This window comes from Camelus ferus, chromosome 11, assembly GCF_009834535.1.
Source record: "Camelus ferus isolate YT-003-E chromosome 11, BCGSAC_Cfer_1.0, whole genome shotgun sequence".
NCBI lineage: Eukaryota > Metazoa > Chordata > Mammalia > Artiodactyla > Camelidae > Camelus > Camelus ferus.
Window position 1 is genome coordinate 54,567,179 of NC_045706.1, and position 18,587 is coordinate 54,585,765.

Below are 18,587 nucleotides of genomic sequence, written 5' to 3' on the forward strand. Positions count from 1 at the left end.
TTCTGCAGATGGGGAAACAGGCTCAGAGAAAGAGCTGGACTCAAGAATCTCAGAGGAGATTACAGAGAGGCAAAATGCCAGTCTGGCCCCTGGAGCAGCCCAATTGGCTCTCAGCTCTTCGGGGTCTTCACTGGCTTTCAGGGACCTTGAAACAATTCCCTTGGCTCTTCCTGAATCACAGACTGGGCAACTAACATGTCCCTCCCCATGTTCACCCTGTCTGCTCCTTCCCACCCTCCGCAGTGAAGGGAAAGGTCTGGCCTGACAATGAAATGAACCCCTAATGTGCCTCTCCCACTTCTACGCTTTTGCTCCTACTGTTCTGTCCTGTCCGTCCCAGTCCAAGTCCTCCTCATTTGCCAAGGCCCACTGCAAATGCCCACCTCTTCCATGAAACCTTCTCTGATTGACTTGTCTGTTAGTGGTCTCTTGGTCCCCTTTTCCCCAGGGACCTAGGGACATTCTTCTCATCAGCACTCATCCCTCTACCTGTTGGGAGGTCCTCGAGGGCAGATCAGGAGCATCTGTGTACACCCCGACTCCCACGTTACAGGTCAGGGCAAAGATGTCCACAGGCTGGGGTGCACCATGGGCACACATCCCCCCAGACCCCTCCAGAAGCCCTTCCAAGCCCTTGTACCATGGCCATATAACACAGTGTTCAACTGCTAAGGCTCTGGAGCAGATTTTCCTGGATTCAAGTCTCAGCTCTCTCACTCACCAGCTGTGCGACCTTGGGCTGGTTATCTAGCCTCTCTGAGCCTCAGATTGCTCATCTATTAACGGGAATAATAGTTCCAATGCCACCGGGTTGTTGTGAGAATGAAGTGAGTTAACCTATGTCGGTTCCTAGAACAATACCTTGTACACAGTAAGTGCTATGTGAGTGTTTGCCATTGTTGTTAACAGTTACAGTGTTATTGTTATAACTAGGAGAGTACAAAGAGGCACTGGACACAGTCTCGGTCCCCAGGAGGATGAGAGTCTAGACAGGAATAGGAAAGGAGGTTCACGTTTCTAATCTCATGTAATGGTCAAACCACCTTAGTAGTCATCACCAGCCCCACTTTACAGATAAGGAAACTGAGGCTCCAGGAGGCAGTGTAAGCTCCCGAGGGAGAGCTCACAGCCCTAAGTGGCAGGGCTGGGATTCAGGGCCAGGTCGTGCGGCTCCAAAGTCCACGCTCTTTCAACAAGCCCACGATGCCTCTCAGTCTGGCAGTGAGATAAGCCGTGTACACAAATAGCTGTAATCCAAGGTAGAAAGTGATAAGTGCCAAACAGGGACTGATAAAGGCTCCAGGAGGGCGGGGCCTGCCGCCTCGGGAGGGGAAGGGGTGGAGGTCAGGGCGGGCTTCCGAGAGTGGGTGACATCTGAGCATAGTCTCAAAGGTGGACAGGCTGAGTGGGGAGACTTGCCAGCTGGAAGGGCCAGTGCGAGCAGACATGGGCCCCTGTGTCCACGATACTTAGCACAGTACCTGACCTGTCAATTGAGGCTCAATAAATATTTGTGGAAGGGAGGAGGGAGTGGGGGAGGTGGGGAGGGAGGGAGTGGCGAGGAGGGAGAGGGGAGAGCAAAAGGAAGAGAAAGGCAGAGAGGGAGGGTGGATATATCCTGACCCCACTTGGCTCAGGAACTATCCTTCTCATGGGTAGACAGGGTCAATTCCTCCAATTCTCTGGAGGGCTTCACAGGGCCAAAGGTCCCCCTTGTCCTGTGACACCCCAAAGAAGTAGCTCAGCACTTCCAGGCTGGAGTTCCTGACAATTAGATGTTTTGCTCAATAACAGGAAGCACTTCCCCACAAGCAAAGCTGGACAGGGCTTCTCTGTGGGGCGGGGCAGTGCTGTGCTGGAGCTGGCTTGGACTGGCTCACAGGAACCTACTGTTAAGTTTTCAGGAACTGTGTGACCTGGTTGACGTTAAGATGGCAACCTGAAATGGGCCATGGTGGGAGCATTTTACACCGTGGGAAATCGGCAAATACTACAAATCAGGTTTTCCCCCACTTTGCAGAGCCAGCTGTTAAACATTCACCAGCACACCACTGGGCATCCTCTGCTATGTGAGGGAGCAAGCTTTCCATTTCCTGAAGGATGCAAGCAGAGACAGTCACCTCTTGGCAAGAATGAGGCCGAGGGGTGATGGGACTCCCATCAGATGATATCAGAAGCCCCTTTCTGGCTCCAGAGCCTACGAAAAGTCAGGTTAAAGAAAAAAATTAAGCAGGGTAATTATTTATGCCAGGAAATTATTAACCACTTGACCTGGAGGCTGGGATTAAGGCGTGAGGAGCCACATGCTTGCAGATTTCACAGATGGAAAACCTTGTCCAACATCACAGGGGAGTCAGGGACAACAATGGGACTAGAATCCGTGTCTCCATCCTCCCAGCCAGGATTCCTTCCAGGGCACATGGGCCAGGGTGGTGGGGACAGGGAGCTCTTCCTGCACAGTTTGCCTAGGGTCTGTCTCCTCCACCAGAATATATCCTCTGTGACAACACGAACCGCATCTGTTTTGCTCACTGTTCGGCACAGGCTCTCCAGTCCCTAGTTTTGTGCCAGGCACAGAGCAGGATCTCAATAAATATTTGCTGAAAGCATTATTGTGTCTGGGATCCTGGCTGTGTCTGTAGAGTTGGGAGTGCCATCGTCTTAAGCCATGACCCCTCAGATCCCCAATCCTGCTTAGTGGCATGGAATCAACAGACCAGGTTTTGCACACCAACTCTGCCCCTTCCTGTATGATCTTGGCCAAGCCACTGGGCCTCCTTAGCTTAGTCCTCTGCCAAGTGGGTGGTACAATCTCTACCTGCCTCCTGGGGCTGTTGTGGCACTCAGGTGAGACAGAAAGTGCTCCTTACAAACTCTAAAGTGCTGTACCCACCAGAAGGAGACTGGAAAGCTGGCTTGGGTGGTCAGGTTAAGTCCAAGGGATTCCAGTGGACACTGATTGGTGACCAGGCTGCTGTTCTCTTAGGGCTGTCCAATTGGGGTAATCTGGGCCAGATCAACTTTTGCAGGGAGTGGGGGCGAAGGCTTTGCAAAACGCAGCTCAAGGTTCTAAGAGGGCAGGAAGGGGTGGATGAAATGAGGACAGTAAGGATTTGGAGAAGCCCTTTTCTCCTAAGCCCAAGTCTCTTGGAGCAGAGGGAGCAGCTGAACCAGTGACTTTAAAAATCAGTTTTGTGTCTCTGCAGAGCTGTTTGTCACCTGCCCCCCTACACCTTCCTTACTGTCTTACTGGGTGAGCTGATGACTGGCACCTGCCAAGTCAGGTTGTGGATGAGGATAGAAACTCCTGGTATGTTCTGAAGTCAAACCAATGTTCCAAATGATTCCATAGAGGAAGGATTTCTGCCACTCTCCCAGACAGGCATCCACAGGCCCTCCTGGTAAGGTGGGGAAACAGGCTGGCAGGGAGGGAGGCCTACCTTCCCCCAGGCTGGGGATGCATGAGGGAGGAGGCACAGGGTGGCAGTGCCCCTACAGCCCTCCCAAGTGGCATCTGATTTTCGCAAAGAGGGTGAGGACAGCGGGAGGCTCAGTGTGGGGGCCAGGGAGGCAGGTGGAGAGAGTGCCTGTGGAGGGGCCGCAGTGTCAGCCTGGGCCCCTAGTGGGAAGCGAAATAGAAAGGCCCTGTGTCAGCAGCCAGGGCCCTGGGCGGCAGGGCTCTCGGCTCCATTCTGTTCGGCAGGATTCTAGTTGGCACCAGCTGCAGTCAGGAACAATGCCTGGATTTCTTTCTTTCTTTCTTTAAAAAAAAAATTTTTTTAATAGAGGGGAGAGAGGGACCAGAGCCACTCACTGAACAGCTTAGCATCGTGGAAGCCTCTGAGACCATGTGTCCTTGAAAAATCACAGACACAGGGGCCCCACAGCCGGCAGCAAGGTGCAAGAAGGCACGTCACACTGGGAGACCAGGGTCCCAGCCCCACTGCTGCCTCAAACTTACTACGTGACCTTGAGCAGGTCCATACCTTACTCGGATCTGTGGTCTCCCTGCAGCCCCCAGTGGAGCCTGCTTTCCAGGCCCCACTCAATGACAAGTACTCTCTCTCCTTCAAACTCTTAAGAGTGGCATTTGGTGTGGGTGGTCCGTGCTGCTAGCCTGTGGGCTCCTAGAGGGCTGAGTCTGGTTCACCTTCGCATGCCTGCTGCATCTCTTGCAACACGTGCCTACCTGTCAGCCACTCAGGAGCTACGCTGAGTGATGGAATAAAGCAGTGAGCCATCCTACAGATCCTACAGCCTGCAGTCTCTGGGGTGGCGGGGAGGGGTGCACACCATATAAGCTCCCTGACTGATGAGGTGTCACTCTGGGCAAAGGAAATTCCCTGTGTCTTGGTTTCCTCATCTGTGAAATGGAGAAGTTAACACTAATAATCAGCTCATGTGAGGATTAGAAGGGTTTATACGCAGTGCCTGGCACATAAAGTAACTGCTATGATGATGATGATTTGAGGACAGCAGTGAATGAGGTTGAGACCAGGCAGAGAGCACATCCGCTAGAGTTATCAGAAGAGGCTTCCCAGCAGGAGGCTGTAGATGTGGCCTGGAAGGCTGGAAGAGCACGAGGAGGAGAGTATGTATATAATGATTACAATTCTGGAAGCCACCCAGCGTGGCTACATGACAGGGTCAGGCAAGGGGTATGTGCCTTGAGGCCGGACACCTGCTGTCCAGGGGAGGAGGGGGGTTGTTGAGGCTCTGAGATCCTCTCCCTCCCCATCAAGTGCCAGAGTCCAGTGCTGTCAGGGTGCAGGAGCTGTCAGGAAGGAGATAGGAAGCTTGACTCTCCTCTGGTTGCTTGTCCCAGAGTTCCTCCAAGCAGTGCCGGACATATTCGCTCCCAGATCACCCCTCCGGCAGCACTGTGCAGGTGAAGGATTAAGAGACCTGGTTCCTGTTCTGGTTCTGACACTTCCCAGCTGTGTGGCGATGGGAAAGCCACCACCTCCATTTGAAGCTCAGTTGAGTCACCCATAAAAGGGCCATTGTGAGGCTCAGAGGGTGAGAAGTACCCCACAAAGGGAGGTGTTAAGATTGTTACCTATTCAGTCCTGGACAGTTGCAGTCCTGTACAGCTCCCTCCATATGCATATATTTCCTTATCCCTACCTGGCCGAAAGGGGGCCTCTGAAAGTACTCCCCAAAGCAGCCACCACCACTCCCAGACTCTAAAGTGTACTGTAGCTCAGTCCAATGGTGGAAGGCCAAGACCTACAGAATTACAGAACAATCAGAGGCAAAAGTGCCATTTCATGTCCCCTTTGTATCCCATTCTCTCTCATCTGGCAGATGGGGAAACAGAAACATGGAGTCTGGGATATGCTCAAGCCACAAAGCAAGTCGGGCAGTGGTGGGCTGGGTGTGGAGGTGTCCCAGCTCCTGAGGCAGGCTCCCAGTTTACTCTCTGGGGACTCCGACTGGAAGAAGTGGGCAGTGGTGAAGCTGGGTCTGGACCCACGTGGCAGAGCTCCATCATGGAAACTGAGACAATAACATGTCTGGTAGAAGGGTCTTGGGTGGTGGTGGTGGGGTGAGTCAAGGTCTGGAGGCTGGGATGATATGACCTCAGAGGATGGAGAGGGGGTGGATGAAAGGAATACAGGAGAGGAGGCAGACCAGGGGAGCCTGACGTAGTGAAAAGCACATCTGCTCTCTGCAGGAACTGACCACCCACCCCTGGAGGCACAGGCCTCAAGAGCTGAGCAGGAACCAAATGCCTTCTGGATCCAACCAAGGTGTGAAGACTGAAGGTACAGCCCATTGCCATGGGAGGGGTCCGATTATTCTCTGACAGGTAAGTGAGAGTCTTTACTCCACCTCAGAGCACCCAGGTCACCTTGTCTGCACCACAGCCTGGTGATGAGATGAAGGCAAGTCCCCATTCTCAACCCTGAGGCCCAATCCAGATCTGGAGCCCTATCCTAGCCCCTCTTCTGAGTAGCTGTGAGGTCCTAAGCAGGTCATTTAATCTCTCTGAGCCTCTTTCTCTTGGGGGCAAATTACACCTTCTGGCTTGTAGAGAGGATGCAATGAGAGAGTATTTCCCAAGTGCTTGAGGTACAGTAAGCACTCAATAAATGTGATCTTCTTCCTGTCCCTTTAGCCCTCTGGCTCCCTTTTGGGGGAGTGGAGGGTGGAGAGTGGAGAAGTTAGGAATTCAGCCCTACAGGTGCCCACCCCGAGCCCACTGAGGGCCGCCTGCCTGAGGGGACCACAGTCACCACACCCTGCACAGGACCTAAAAATTCCCACTATTGCCTTCTTCCTGGCCACCAGAACCCCTTACCCAGGCCTAAGCAATGGCCTTCTTTTCCTCCTGATGGTTCCCCAGAGGGTGGAGGGTGAGGAAATTAATAGCACTTAAGTCTGCTCTGAAGGTGGGTATGGGCTGCGCCCCCCATTGGTGCCCATAGGCAGGTCCCACGCAGCCCGCACCCTCCTGATGGACCTGAAGCCACCTCTGGAGCCAGGTGATTTATGGGCCTGCATTGGCTAAGCAAGACTGACCTTCCAGCCCCCAGTGGCTGGGGAGGGAAAGCACTATCCTCTCTGCTTCGCCCCAGACCTCCAGGCTCACAGAAGCCAAGGCCAAGAGGATAGGGGCTCAGGACACACAATCCCCTAAGAGGCCTGATCACCACCATGGACACACAATCCCCTAAGAGGCCTGATCACCACCATGAAAACTTGCCCTTGGTTTACAAAGGCCCAGAGAGGGCTAGCTACTTGCTGAGGGATACACAGAGAATCTAGGGATGAGGATGCAGGGCTGGGGCTCAGGGACCAGCAGGAAACTTTGTTAATGAGGACCTGAGTTTGAATCCAGTTCACATTGGACAAGTCACTCACAGCTCAGTTTTCTCTGAAGGGAGAATGGTAATAGCACAAAGTCAAGGCAATGTGAGGATTCAATAAACTAATACCTAAGAGGCCCTCAGCACAACACCCAGCACACATTAGGCACTAACTAAGTCAGCTTCTTCCAAGACCCCACAAGGATCCAACCTGCCTTGTAATTTCTCTGAAAGTGGAATAGAGACAGCAAAGACTGAGTCCCAAGGCCTGGAACCCAGCGTCCCCTGGAGGCCAGGCAGACTCAGGGCCCAGGTGAGAGTTCTTGGACTTGCTGGCATCAAGCGCCATGCTTGCCCAGCTGGGAAGAGCTGAAATTACCCCTGGCTCCTTGCTACAGAGACTTGGGTCTGCTCTGTGTGTTGGGCTTGGCTCCTCTGCCCTCTGCAGCCACTTCCTAGTTTCTAGATGAAAAAGGAACTGGCAAAGAAGGTGTGTGTGTTGGGGGGTGTCTTCTGGACAGGAGCTTTTGAACATGAGTGGTTACCCCCAAGTTTATCCACATCCTCCACTTCCTGAAGGTGGCTATTCCTTCTCGCTGAGAGATTTGGGCAGAAATGCTGAGAGGACTGAACATCCTGACCGAGGTGGTCATCAAGGCAACAGGAACTGACTGGTCTAGTTTTTGGCTGGGGCTGGATTGCCCTCCAGGTCCTCAAACACCCAGAAACTCTGTCCTAAGATTTTGGAACTGGGGTGGAGATGCCTTTCTGGCTGCTGCAATGCTATAGATCCTTGGGGGTGGGATGCGGATAGGAAGAGGGCAGCCATGGCTCCAGCTACCTTTCAGCAAGCTGAATTCCCACCTTTCAGCCCTGGGTCAGGCTTTCAAGGGTTCCTAAGGCTATCCCCATATCCCTACTTAATGAACCTGGGCCACCCTTAGGATGGGGGGTCCGAGCTCCCTTCCACAAGAATGTGTTAGGATCCTGCCTCATGTCCCTAGAAATCTGGAAGGCTTTCCTACCATCCACACTCCCCGGGGATGCTCAGCTGCCACCTGTGCAGGAGCAGCAGCAAAGTAGCACCGTAGTAACAGTCCATGTGACAGGTCCAAAGAATGAGGCCCATAAAGGAGTGACTTCCCTTGCACCTAATGGCTTAGCGAGGCAGAATTTCCCATGGGAAAATCAAGCAGGCTCCCAGCATCCTCCCTCAGTCCCCCAGCCCCTGTGGACCTGAGCTGCAGTCCTCTGAGCTCTCAGGAATCCAGGCTGAGTTTGCTGGCTGTCAGAACAGTGTAGCCTTGAGAATGAATTCAGGGCTGGCAAATTCATTTTGCCTCCTCTCCCTCCGGTGGTGGAAGGAGTGATCTCGCCGGCCCTGAAGGAGTTCAAGCCGAGGTCAGAGATGCCTCTGAAGGATGTTCTAAAATGGGGGTTGAGGGGGATAGTACGCCGACCGGCTCCCGCGTTGGCCCAGGGTCCGCGCTGATCACTGCCCAGGCCAGGGGCGATCCTCGAGTCTGCGTGGCACGTCCGCGCTCCCAAGCGGCCCTCATCAATCAGGCAGCAGCCCTGGAGAGGCCAGGATGTCTTCTGCTAGTCTCAGGCCCTGGGGAGACCCCCGCCCCGGCTGCCTCCGGGTGCCCGCCCCCCGGCGGTGTCATTGTTCTCTGACGTCACGCCGCGGCCCCGCCCCTCGACCCCCACCCTCCCTCCCCACCGCCGGCTTCTGGCGCCCGAGACCCTGCAGCCTCCAAAGCCCGGGCCGAGCAAGGCTCCCCCCACGGCCCGGCCGGGGCTGCGCCCCCTTGCGCTCTCCCCAACTTGCCTTTGTTATTCCAGCTCCCTTCCTCGCCTCGCCTCCGACACCCCGGTGAACTGCAAAACACGGAGCGCGGAGCCGCCGCCACACCTGGAATTCGAAGCGGACTTCGGGCCGAAGGCTCCCTGGCTTGTGCCGGGAGGGGAGTGCTTGCGTGCGTGCGCGCGTGTGTGTGTCTAACCGCTGATGCGCGGGCACTGATTATTATTTGGGACTGAGGGTACCGCAAATTATGAGTAGGGGGGCTTGAAGAAGGGGTGTGGAAGAGAATGGGGGGAGATGTGTTTGTATGTGTACGTGAACGTGAGGATTTAGTGAACAGGGAAATATTTTTTGAGTGTATGTGGGTTTGTACAGTGATGTGTATGTGAGTATGCTTGCTGTGTACGCGGGCATGTGTGTGAGGGAAAGTGTACGTGTGTGTGGGTGCGTGTGCGTGTAGAAGCGTGTTTGTAATACTGAGTGTGGGCGCGGATGTGTGCGGTTTGTGTAGGAGTTTCCGCGTGAGGGGCAGCGGACGCGAGCCAAAGTGGGCGCGCACTTAGATGCTCTCGGGGGTGGGTCTGCCATGGGAACCCTGCGATAGGGCGCACCACCTGCGCCTTGTGAGTGCCATCGCTCTGAGACCCCTGGGGCAGTGCCCAACCCTGCGCCGGGATCCCGCTGCCCCCACCCGCCCACGCGCACTGGGCCCTGGAAGCTCCCCGCCGGGCCTCTGAATCCACGCGCTCCTGGACCGCGCAGGGTGCCAGGGACAGACCATGTGCACTGCTTCTACCCATGGCTCCAGCCACCTCCAACATGGCCTGTGGTTGGGGTGAGGGGGAAGTCCTCTGCTCGCCCCCCACCCCGTGCTTTGGGAGCAACCCCAAAGCCTCCTCCAGCGGGAGGCTTTGGCGATCTCGTTAGCAACTCGCTCAGCCCCATTTCGGGTACCTGACAGCTTTTGCAGCCCCGAGCGCACTTCAGTCGGGGGTGTACGAGCGAAGAGGGGACACTCTGGTGAGACAGGTGATTTTAGCCCCCTCCCTAGTATGATCCCATCCTAGGCTCAGCATTTCTATCTCCAAACTTGCCAAAGCGGCTGGGGATGGGGGTCGAAGGGCGGGGGCGGCAGCCAGGGAGCAGTGAAGAGAGGGGAGAGGAGGTGAGTTGTAGGGGAGGGTAGGACAGTAGGTGGGTAGAGAGGTAGAAGGGATAGGGGCTGGGATGACACGCTAAGCCCATCAGAACCATAGAGGGGAAAGCTTGGAGAGCGCCCAGACCGAAAAGCTAGGAAGAAAGGGAGCAAAAGAAAAGGCGAGGGAGAGAAAAGAGGCGAAAAGGAGAGACAGAGGGAGCGGCGAGAGCGCAGAGAGCGCTCGGCAAGTGGAGCAGAGCGCTGGTGGCGGCGGCAGCGGCGGCGCCGCTCCGCTCTATCCGTAGTTCCGCACCGGCTTTTGTGGCCGGCCGGCGGCGCGGGGCCCTTTGGAAATAGAATAGCCAATGTAATCTGACACTTCAACTTGCTCGGCTCCGGGCGAGTTGATTCACTTACTCACCCCCTAACGCCGAGTTCCTTTTCACTGTCTGTGGACATTAAAAAAGCGAGCGGCGGCGGGCGCCTGGGAGAGCGAGAGGCCAGGCGGCGGGCGGGCGAGCAGCGATCGGGCGAGCGATCGAGCAGCGCCCGCGTAGCGCGGTGACCCCAGCCCCGGTCGGCGCGGAGCAGGAGCCGGCGCGGAGCCGATCTCGGCGCCCTCGCAGCTCCTCCCGGCTCAAGCCGGCCCTGCCCCGGAGCGGCGGCGGCGGCGGCAGCGGCGCGTCCTCCAGCGGCGGCAGCGGCGCTCGCAGCGCCGGGTAAGTTTGGGGCCAGACCCGGGAGCCCGCTGGCCCCAGGCCTTCCTCCTGCTCCCCGTGGACTTTCGGGGTGCGAGCGCGGGGTGCTGGATGCTGGGTCTTTTCCATTTAAAGGTCTGCAGGGACTTGGAGAGGTAGACAACCGACCGGCGGCCGGGCTCTGCTCCACTCCCCTCGGCGGCCAGGGGCCGAGGCCCAGGCGACCGGCTAACGCCGGGCTGCGCGGAGCCGGCTTGATGTGCGCGCGGAGGCCGGGGCTCATCGGGCGTGCGGGGCGTGAGTGCAGTTGTGCGCGCGCGGACCTGGTGCCCGCCTCCTGCCGGCGCGCCTCCAGCTTTGGTTCCATACACCCGGGGGCCAGGCAGGACCAGGATTCGGGAAGGAAAGGAGGGAGGGAGGAAGGGAAGGACCAGGGTAGGATCACCTCGGTTCTCCCTCGTCTCTTTTGGAAAGACGCGAAGTTGTGCGCCCGTGTGTAGGAGAACCGCCAAGGAAGGCGCCGGGTTTCGGGGTGGCAAGGGATGGTTAAGTTGTGCATCTGAATTTCCAGGGAAAACACACACTTCTGTAAATGGGGGCGCGGTTAAGTTGTTTGTGTGTGAATTGCCCAGGGAGACGCAGCGCAAGGTACTAGCGGGGAACGCCAAGAGGTGTGTGTAGGGGCTTCCGGTAGGTCTTTAGAAGCCTGAGGGTCGTTAAGGCCAAAGCCTGGATGGGGCTGCCCCAGCCAAGAGAGGAGCCCGGGAGAAGATGTGCGTGTGTGTGCGCGCGCGCGTTGCAAATACGAAAGTAATTTCCCCGTGTTCTTTCTTCCCCTCCGTCTCCGGCGGCGGCGGCCCCGAGAGAGTGGAAGGCCGACCCGGGCGGAGGTTGGGGGGCCTAGCCCGGGCTGGAGCTGGGGTGGGGGGCGGGTTCTGGAAGCTTGTTTCACATTCCTGGCGTCTGGGCTGGGGAGAAAAGAGTGGGGATCGCGGCCTCGGCGTCTGGGGCGCGGGCAGCAGGCGCGCGTCGCCCCCTCGCCGGGGACATCTGTCCAGGAAGCCAGCCGGGCGAGGAGAGGGCGCGGTGCGGAGGGTAGGCTCCCCGCCCGGGAGCAGCGGGGGCGCGAGCGAGGGGCGGCCGCCTTCCTGGCCATTGTGCGCCAGCAGATTTTCACGGGAGACTGCCCCGGAGCCGCCGGAGAAGGCCGGGAGCCGGCCTCAGCCCGGGGTTTAAAAGACACTCCAGGAATGTAAACAACCCGAGCGGGAGGGCGGGCGAACGGGTGCGCGCCAGGGCAGCCGGCGCGGGCCCCCCAGCCCTCCCCGGGGGCAGCCCGACGGCAGGGCCGCCCAGCCCTACCCCTCTACCTGCCGCAAACTTTTTCCTCCCTTGCCTTCCCTTCCCACCTCGCTCCTCCGGCGGGGCACAGAGCGAGGGCCTCTCCCTGGGCAGGGGCCCAGGGCGCCTGGCACCCTGCGCCTGACCCTGGAGGCCTGGTGGCCTGGCCCCTGCTTGGGTGTCCGGAGTCCCAGCTGCGCCCGCCTGGGAGCCGCAAGCTTCCTGGGCAGGCAGTGCCGGAGTAACTGGGGCTCTGAGAGCCTGCCCGCCTGCCTCCCTCCCTCCTCCCTCCCTCCCGCTGCTCCTTCCCCCTGCTCTCCCCCCTTCTCTCCCCCCTTCTCTCCCTTGACTGCTTTTCCAATGCCCTGACATGAGGGAGGAAGATTTAACTTGGCAGCCCAAACAAATGTTCTCTCAGAGGTCCTCCAAGAAGCTGGCGGCTGGGCTGGCAGGGTGAGGGCACTGCTCGGCCAGCCTTTTCTTCCTCCCTGCTTGGCCATGGCCATTTGGAGCCCCCTGGGTGGACAGCTCAGGGCATGGGAGAGTAGGGCCCAACCTCACAGATTTAAAAGGGCAGGGGGAAGCTGCCTCTGGAAGTCCCTGACTGGGCAATGGGCAGGAGCTGCCCAGAGATGCCTCCTGGTGCCAAAGGTTTTCTGGAGGATTTTCTTGAGCAACAGTTTGTCTTCCTGCTGCAACCCCGGGAACAGGGCCTGGTAGACCAGAGGGTTAACCAGTGCCGTCTCCTCCTCCTCCCTCGTGGGTGTGAGGACAGGCTGGTTACACAGGGCAGGGCAGGAGGCCAGAGGCTGCTCCCAGAGGTGCCTGGGTTTGCTTATTATTGTTTCTTGAAGGTAGAGATAAAGAGGCAGGTGCTGTAGCTGGAGAATGGGCACCCTGGCTGGTGATGAATTCTTGCTGGCCTTTGCTGGCATTTGTATTATGGTCCTGGGAGTTTAGAAGTTGCTTCTAAGCTCTCTAGGAAGTTTAGAGGAGGGAGCAAGCCTTTGACTTTCTCTGTCCTGGCTGCTTTTTGAGGGGTCCAGAGTAGGGGGAATTCCTGGCCCCTCACTTGCCGGCTGCCTGGCCCTCAAGGTGTGATTCGTGAATGCCCCAAGCCTTGTGCTGACCTCCTCCCAGCAGGCTAAAGATGCTGAAGAACCAGCGTCAAACAAAAGACACATTGAAAGCTGTATCTGCCACGGAGCATGGAGCACGTGTGACTTTGGGGCCAAGGGGATGCATTTGGAGGGCAATGGTGTTTTCTTCTGAGTTTTACATTTTCGATTAGGTTTTGTTTTTCCCAAAAGGACAGAAGCATCTCCTTGTCCCAAGTCATGAGGTTACGAAGTGCTGTTTTCACAGGTAAATCTCAAAACTTTAGACTACTCAGAGTTGGTGGCAGTGACTTTTGGCGGGGGCAGGGGAGTGCGTGGAGAGCAGTAGGGAGTTTTCAAGCATTTTAAATAGTTTTTGGATTGGGGTTTTGAGGCATTCAGGGTATGGCTCACAGAGAAGAGTTGGCAATAAGAAATTGCTGGACTTATGGGAAACTTTGATAAGTAGTCCCTGCAAAAAAAAGGATTCCTGGCTTCTTGATGGGGACAAAATGTCCCTTTTTCCTCCGAAGGAAAGAGAGAGAAGGAGGAGCCTCATTCCTTTCTCAGCCAGGAGCAAAGAAAGGTCCCGAGACTGTGGGGTTTCTCACACACACACACTCCCCTAGCAACAGTAAATTAGCATTAGCTCCATCCCTGTCCCCTAGAGATGTGCCCCAGCCTAGGACAGGTGTCCACCATTAATGAAACATTGCAGAGGGAAGGACCCAACTAAGAGCTGCAGACTTCACTTTTTTCCTGATCGACAGAGATGGGGATGGATAAGGAAGGAAGACACTTGGAGGCCTCTTGGAGTTTTGTCACAAGAGAATCTGTGTGCAGCCACAGAAACTGAGTTCTCTGGCCTTCATCAGCATCCAACAGGCAGCTGTGACCCCAGTCTCAGGGTGAGATGTTGCTGCAAGAAATTTGGGCACCAATAGGTTAATTTCTGGAAGCTTCTCTGGGCACTCTGTCACTGAACCAGGAAGCAGGGCCTGCCAGGTCCTGACTGAATCCCATACGTTTTCATTCATAACTTTGTTCCCCAGGGCCCTTGCCTGGCTCCTATCACCGCCTCGTCTTTGAGGTTCCTTAGGTTTTGTGTGGACAACAAAGGCCGAGCTGCTGTAATTACCCTGAACCCTGCTGCAACCTTGCCTGGTGACTGCTCTGACCTCTCAGCAGGACACAGTGGCCTCTGTCCACGCCCTCTGAGGAGGGGGGCTCTTTGTCCCCAGAGCTCTACTCTGAGGATGAGGGGAGACAGAGATTGCCTGGGCTGGAAGCTCCGGGTGTGATTCTGAGGTTGGACCCTGCCCTCAGGGAGGATGAAGGGAGCATGAAAGGAGCTGGGAAAACCAGTCCCAAGCACAGGCTCTGAGGAAAAAGTCCAGAAACCAGTCGTGATTATTCAAGTGTTCCTATTACCTGAGGAGATAGGGGAGAGGTGTCAGGAAGCTGTCACTGGCTGACTGCTGTGGGCTGATAGCTTCACTCTGTGGGGCATCAGTCTCTACATCTGTAAAGTAGGTCCAAGAGCAGAACACCCCCCCCCAATCCCACTTGGTTGCTGTGAGGATGAGGCAGATGTGGGCATGAGATCCCTGGGTATGTGTCCTCTGAAGGCCTGGCAGACTCTGGGCACAGAATGGATGGAGCACAAAGGGGTTGGATCGGAGGTACTAGAAGCATTTTCCAGAACCTGCTCTCCCATCCAAGCCTATCTCCCTGGCAGCTTATCATCCAGCCTTCACTTGCATGCTCCCCGCAACAGGGTGCTCACCACCTCCAGGCAGCTTCTGCCTTCAGTGGACAGCTCTGACTGTTGGCATGCTCTGCTGCATAGCAGGCCTTCTGGAAATCAACCCCTCCCGACCCTCACTCTGGGCTTGAGGTCTTGTACTTTCTTGAATGATCAAAGATTGCCGTACCAGTGCCCAGGCAGGCCACATTCCTGTAGGATGGGAGGACACCCTTCAAATGGCTGCTTCCAGCTGGTATTGGGAGTGACCTGTGGGGAGTCGGGGAGGGTCTGCCTGAGCGGCTCACTGTCATCTGTCTTTGTGTGCCAGGTTTGCCTCTTGTCACTTCCTCTCTTTGGATTGGGTATGAGGGGAAGGAAGGAGATACATAGCATAGCGGTGGGTGGGGGCGGTCAGGGGCCCAGCATTGATACCAGAGATACTTCCTGAGAGTCCGCAGTGTGAGGACTGTGGCCTGTGAGAGACCCTGAAATGTGTAAGACAGTTCCTGTTCCTCAGGAGCTTATAGTCCGGCAAGGGCAGGAAGATCGGCCAAATAAATAATTAACCACTGGCAGCTGGCTGCCTTCCACGGGGCGCATGCTGACAGTGATAACCACAGCCCCTTGCCTTTGTATGGCGCTTGGTGGATTGAGAAGCACTCTCCAACTTTGCTTAATTCCAGTAACAGCAGCGGAAGCTAGGTGCTAACTGTAATTAGCCCCATTTAGCACAGAGGAAAACTGAGGTTCAGGGAGGTGAGATGACCTGTGGCTCAGCCAGGACTCAACCCCAGGCCTCAACGTTCCCTGTGCTGCTGCCTGTCCAGTCTCCAACCAGGCACTGTGCAGGAATCCACACAGACCCCGAGAATGGGGAATCGGGGACTGAAGGTTAAGCAGGAAGAGCTGTGCCCAGGAAGGGTCATGGTGGGGGCCTCACCTGCCCCCTCTGTTTGGCAGCACAAGGCCCACACCCTGAGCAACTGCACCCCTTTCTTTTGGCACAGAGTCTTACAGCCAGAGCTTGCTCTGAGCCCCAAATCCTGCCATGACTGCCCGGGGCACATGTGTCTGTGCAGGGGGCTTCACCCTATCCCTGGCCCTGGAGCAGGAAGCAGAGATGTTTCGAGGCCCCAGGTCCCTGTGCGGACCAAGGATCTTCCCTGGGCTGTGATGGTTTCTATAGATACAGACGTTGAGTCAGCCTGCCCCTCCTCGGGCTGAGTCAGTCCCTAGGCCGTGTGGGGTAGCCGCCCTGTGGGGGCCCTTGGATGCCTTCTGCCCTTGACACCTGCTGGCCACACCCCTGCACCAGGGTTTTCTGGGGCTCATCTGAGTGCCACCCCAGGACAAGGCTGCAGGTGGTGGGGTCCAGAGCAGGGAGCAGCCAGGCAAGCTGAGCTGGCATCTCCCCAGGAAGCCTGGCCCAGCCTGGCACACCTGCACAGGTAATGACTGTAGCCAGGGGGGCTCTGTGCCCCGCCTGTCAGGCCCAGCTGCCAGGGTTACTGCAGGATCGTGCTGGGGGAGGCTGGGGTGTCTGAGCTAATTAGATTTCTTAGATTTCAATGCTCCCCTAATCCTGTTAGCCCGGCTGTAATTGTAACCACTCGAAGGTTTCAGCCGTGACAGGCTGTTGAGGACAGACGGTGTGAGGACTCCCTCGGCCCCAGGCCCCAGCCTGAGACAGCCGGCTGGGGACTAGGGTCTCCCTTCCCAGGTCTCCCGGGTGGGGGCCTGAGTGATGTAGGTGTTGTGCTTTTCCATAGCGTCGTGGGCTTAGAGATCATCCAGCTCAAACCCTTCACTGTACAAATGGGGAAACTGAGGCCTGCAGAGGGGTAGGGACTGGCCTAGGACTTGGATGGCTGGTAGTAGCAGGGTGGCAGGGACTTGTGTTCTGGCTTTGTGATCTTTGTACTGTAAACTTCAGGGCAGATCTGGGAATTGTCCAGGGGCTAGCCCACCCTCCAGAAAAGTCTGCTCCCAGAGATAGCAGCTGGAGGGATTCATTGGTCCCAAAGCCTGCTCCCCAGTTGGCATGACCCCCCCACACACACACACAGTGCCATTGCCTCTGCTGACAGGGGTGTCTGCTGAGGACTCAGGCCTGCCTCTCCCAGGGCTCCCAGACATGGGGGCTTTCTCCCTCTTCTCCACCAGTCTGTCCCAGATTCTTGATCTCTTGGAGGGTCCACTTCACTGCAGATTATAGCTTTGCCAGAAAAGGACAGAACTATTCTGGTGGGGGGGGGGTATCAAAATACAAACGCTTTGTACTTTCAATGGCTCTTCTAAAATTATTTTGGAATTATTTTGGTGTCTGGCTGAAATGGAAAATGCACCCACTTTTTATCCTTTCTCCTACCCTGCCCGCATTCTCACTTCCCAACAACTCCAGTCATTCACCCACAGACGTTGGCACTTGCAGGGGAGTGGGGCGGGCAGCTGTGCCTTCAGAACCCCTGCCTGGGAGGTTCCCACCTAGCAGTCACATCCTGTCCTCCTCTTCACTCTGGAGCAGTGGGGAGGGATGTTTGAAACCTCCTCCTACTCTGGAAGGTCCCTGCTTGTGGGTTGCACCCATAAGCATGTGGTATAGAATTGACGAGCTGTCAGGGTTACCTGGTCTGACTTTTTTTTCTTTCCGGCCCAGGAAACCCAACTATGGAAAGAAACACTTGGCTGTATCCAAAGGCAGCAGTGAATTACAGGCAGAGCCAGGCCTGGAACCCCATCTCTCTAGCCCATTAGTTCATTAAACATTTATTGAGCACCTTTTGTTGGCCTGGTGCAGCCCTGTTAGCCGGCCTTTGGAGCTCTGAAATTAATGCTGCCCCATCTTTGACTGGGGAAGGGCTAGATGAAGCTGGGGAGGACAGGGTTCATCTCTGAGCTCTCGGGGTAAAGAATAAGGATGAGACATTTTCAGTCATACCCCCAGATCCTATGCAGCTGGGGGAGGATGGGCATTGGTGCCCCAAACTAGCAGCATGTTTCTTGAAAGGTAATAATAGATTGGTTGCATTGTAGATTTGAGGGAAGTAAAACAGAAACCTCTAGGGAGGGTATAAGACTTTTCATCTGCCCACGCCTGTTTAGCCAAAGAAGATGGGTGGCTTCCTCTCCCTGTCCCCCAGCTCCACCCAGCCCTCTGAGTGCTGACTTTTGTCCTTTGTAGGACTAATGGCCTGCTGCCTTGTTCCTGCTAACACTTCCTCTGTGGATGGAGAAGCAGGGAGGGAGCTTTCTTGCTCCACCCTGGGAGTCACCTGTGTCACCTCAGGATGGGGGAGGAGATGCCAGGCGCCTGGACCTCACCCTGTGCACAGGCTCTCGTCCAAACTCCCATCCTGCTCCCTGGTCAAAGCTGGGAAACCTGGCACCCGACTCAGACTGGCCAGCCCTCTGGCTGAGGGACAGATGGGGCACAGAGACCTTCTGAAACCCTTACTTGGCATTTGCAAGTGGGGAGGGCCCTTCCAGGCTCTCTGTCCCACCTTCTTGTTTTGCAGTGGGAAAACCCAAAGCTCAGAGAGGTAAAGGGACTGGCTACATGTCACACAGTGAGATGGATCCCCTGCACCAGGGTGTCTCCCTGAGGGGGACTAAGTGTTCTGGGTAGGGAGGTGTGGAATTTTCTATTGATGTTGTATTTTTGGTGCTTCTGCTGTTTACACCTTTAAAACAACTAACCAGAGTCTTCCATAAATATCATAATAGCTGACATATCTTGGGCAACTAATTTGTTTTAGACTTTTAGACTGCCTGGGCTCAATTCTCACCCCACCCTCTATGACATCTATGCCTTTGGGCAGCTGCACATCTGCAAATCAGGCTCACTTCCCCTTAGGTTGAGAAGATAGAGTGCATGCAGGGCCTGGCACATAGTAAGTACCCAAGAAACAGCAGCCTCAGTCATTGTCGTGATGTTGCTCCCATGACCT

The 18,587-nt window shown here is 56.1% G+C and overlaps 1 protein-coding gene across 5 annotated transcripts in view; it reads left to right on the forward strand.

Moving 5' to 3' along the window:
• The first annotated feature begins 10,160 nt into the window (after positions 1-10,160).
• ZMIZ1 (zinc finger MIZ-type containing 1) overlaps positions 10,161-18,587 on the forward strand; it is a 229,344-nt gene continuing 220,917 nt past the window's right edge. For 3 of the 5 annotated variants that reach the window (XM_032491574.1, XM_032491577.1, XM_032491575.1), the window contains exon 1: positions 10,162-10,476. The gene's annotated coding sequence lies outside the window, so the exon portion shown is untranslated. Of the gene's footprint in view, positions 10,477-18,587 lie in introns of all 5 variants that reach the window. The other 2 variants (XM_032491579.1, XM_032491576.1) reach the window with 1 other exon arrangement.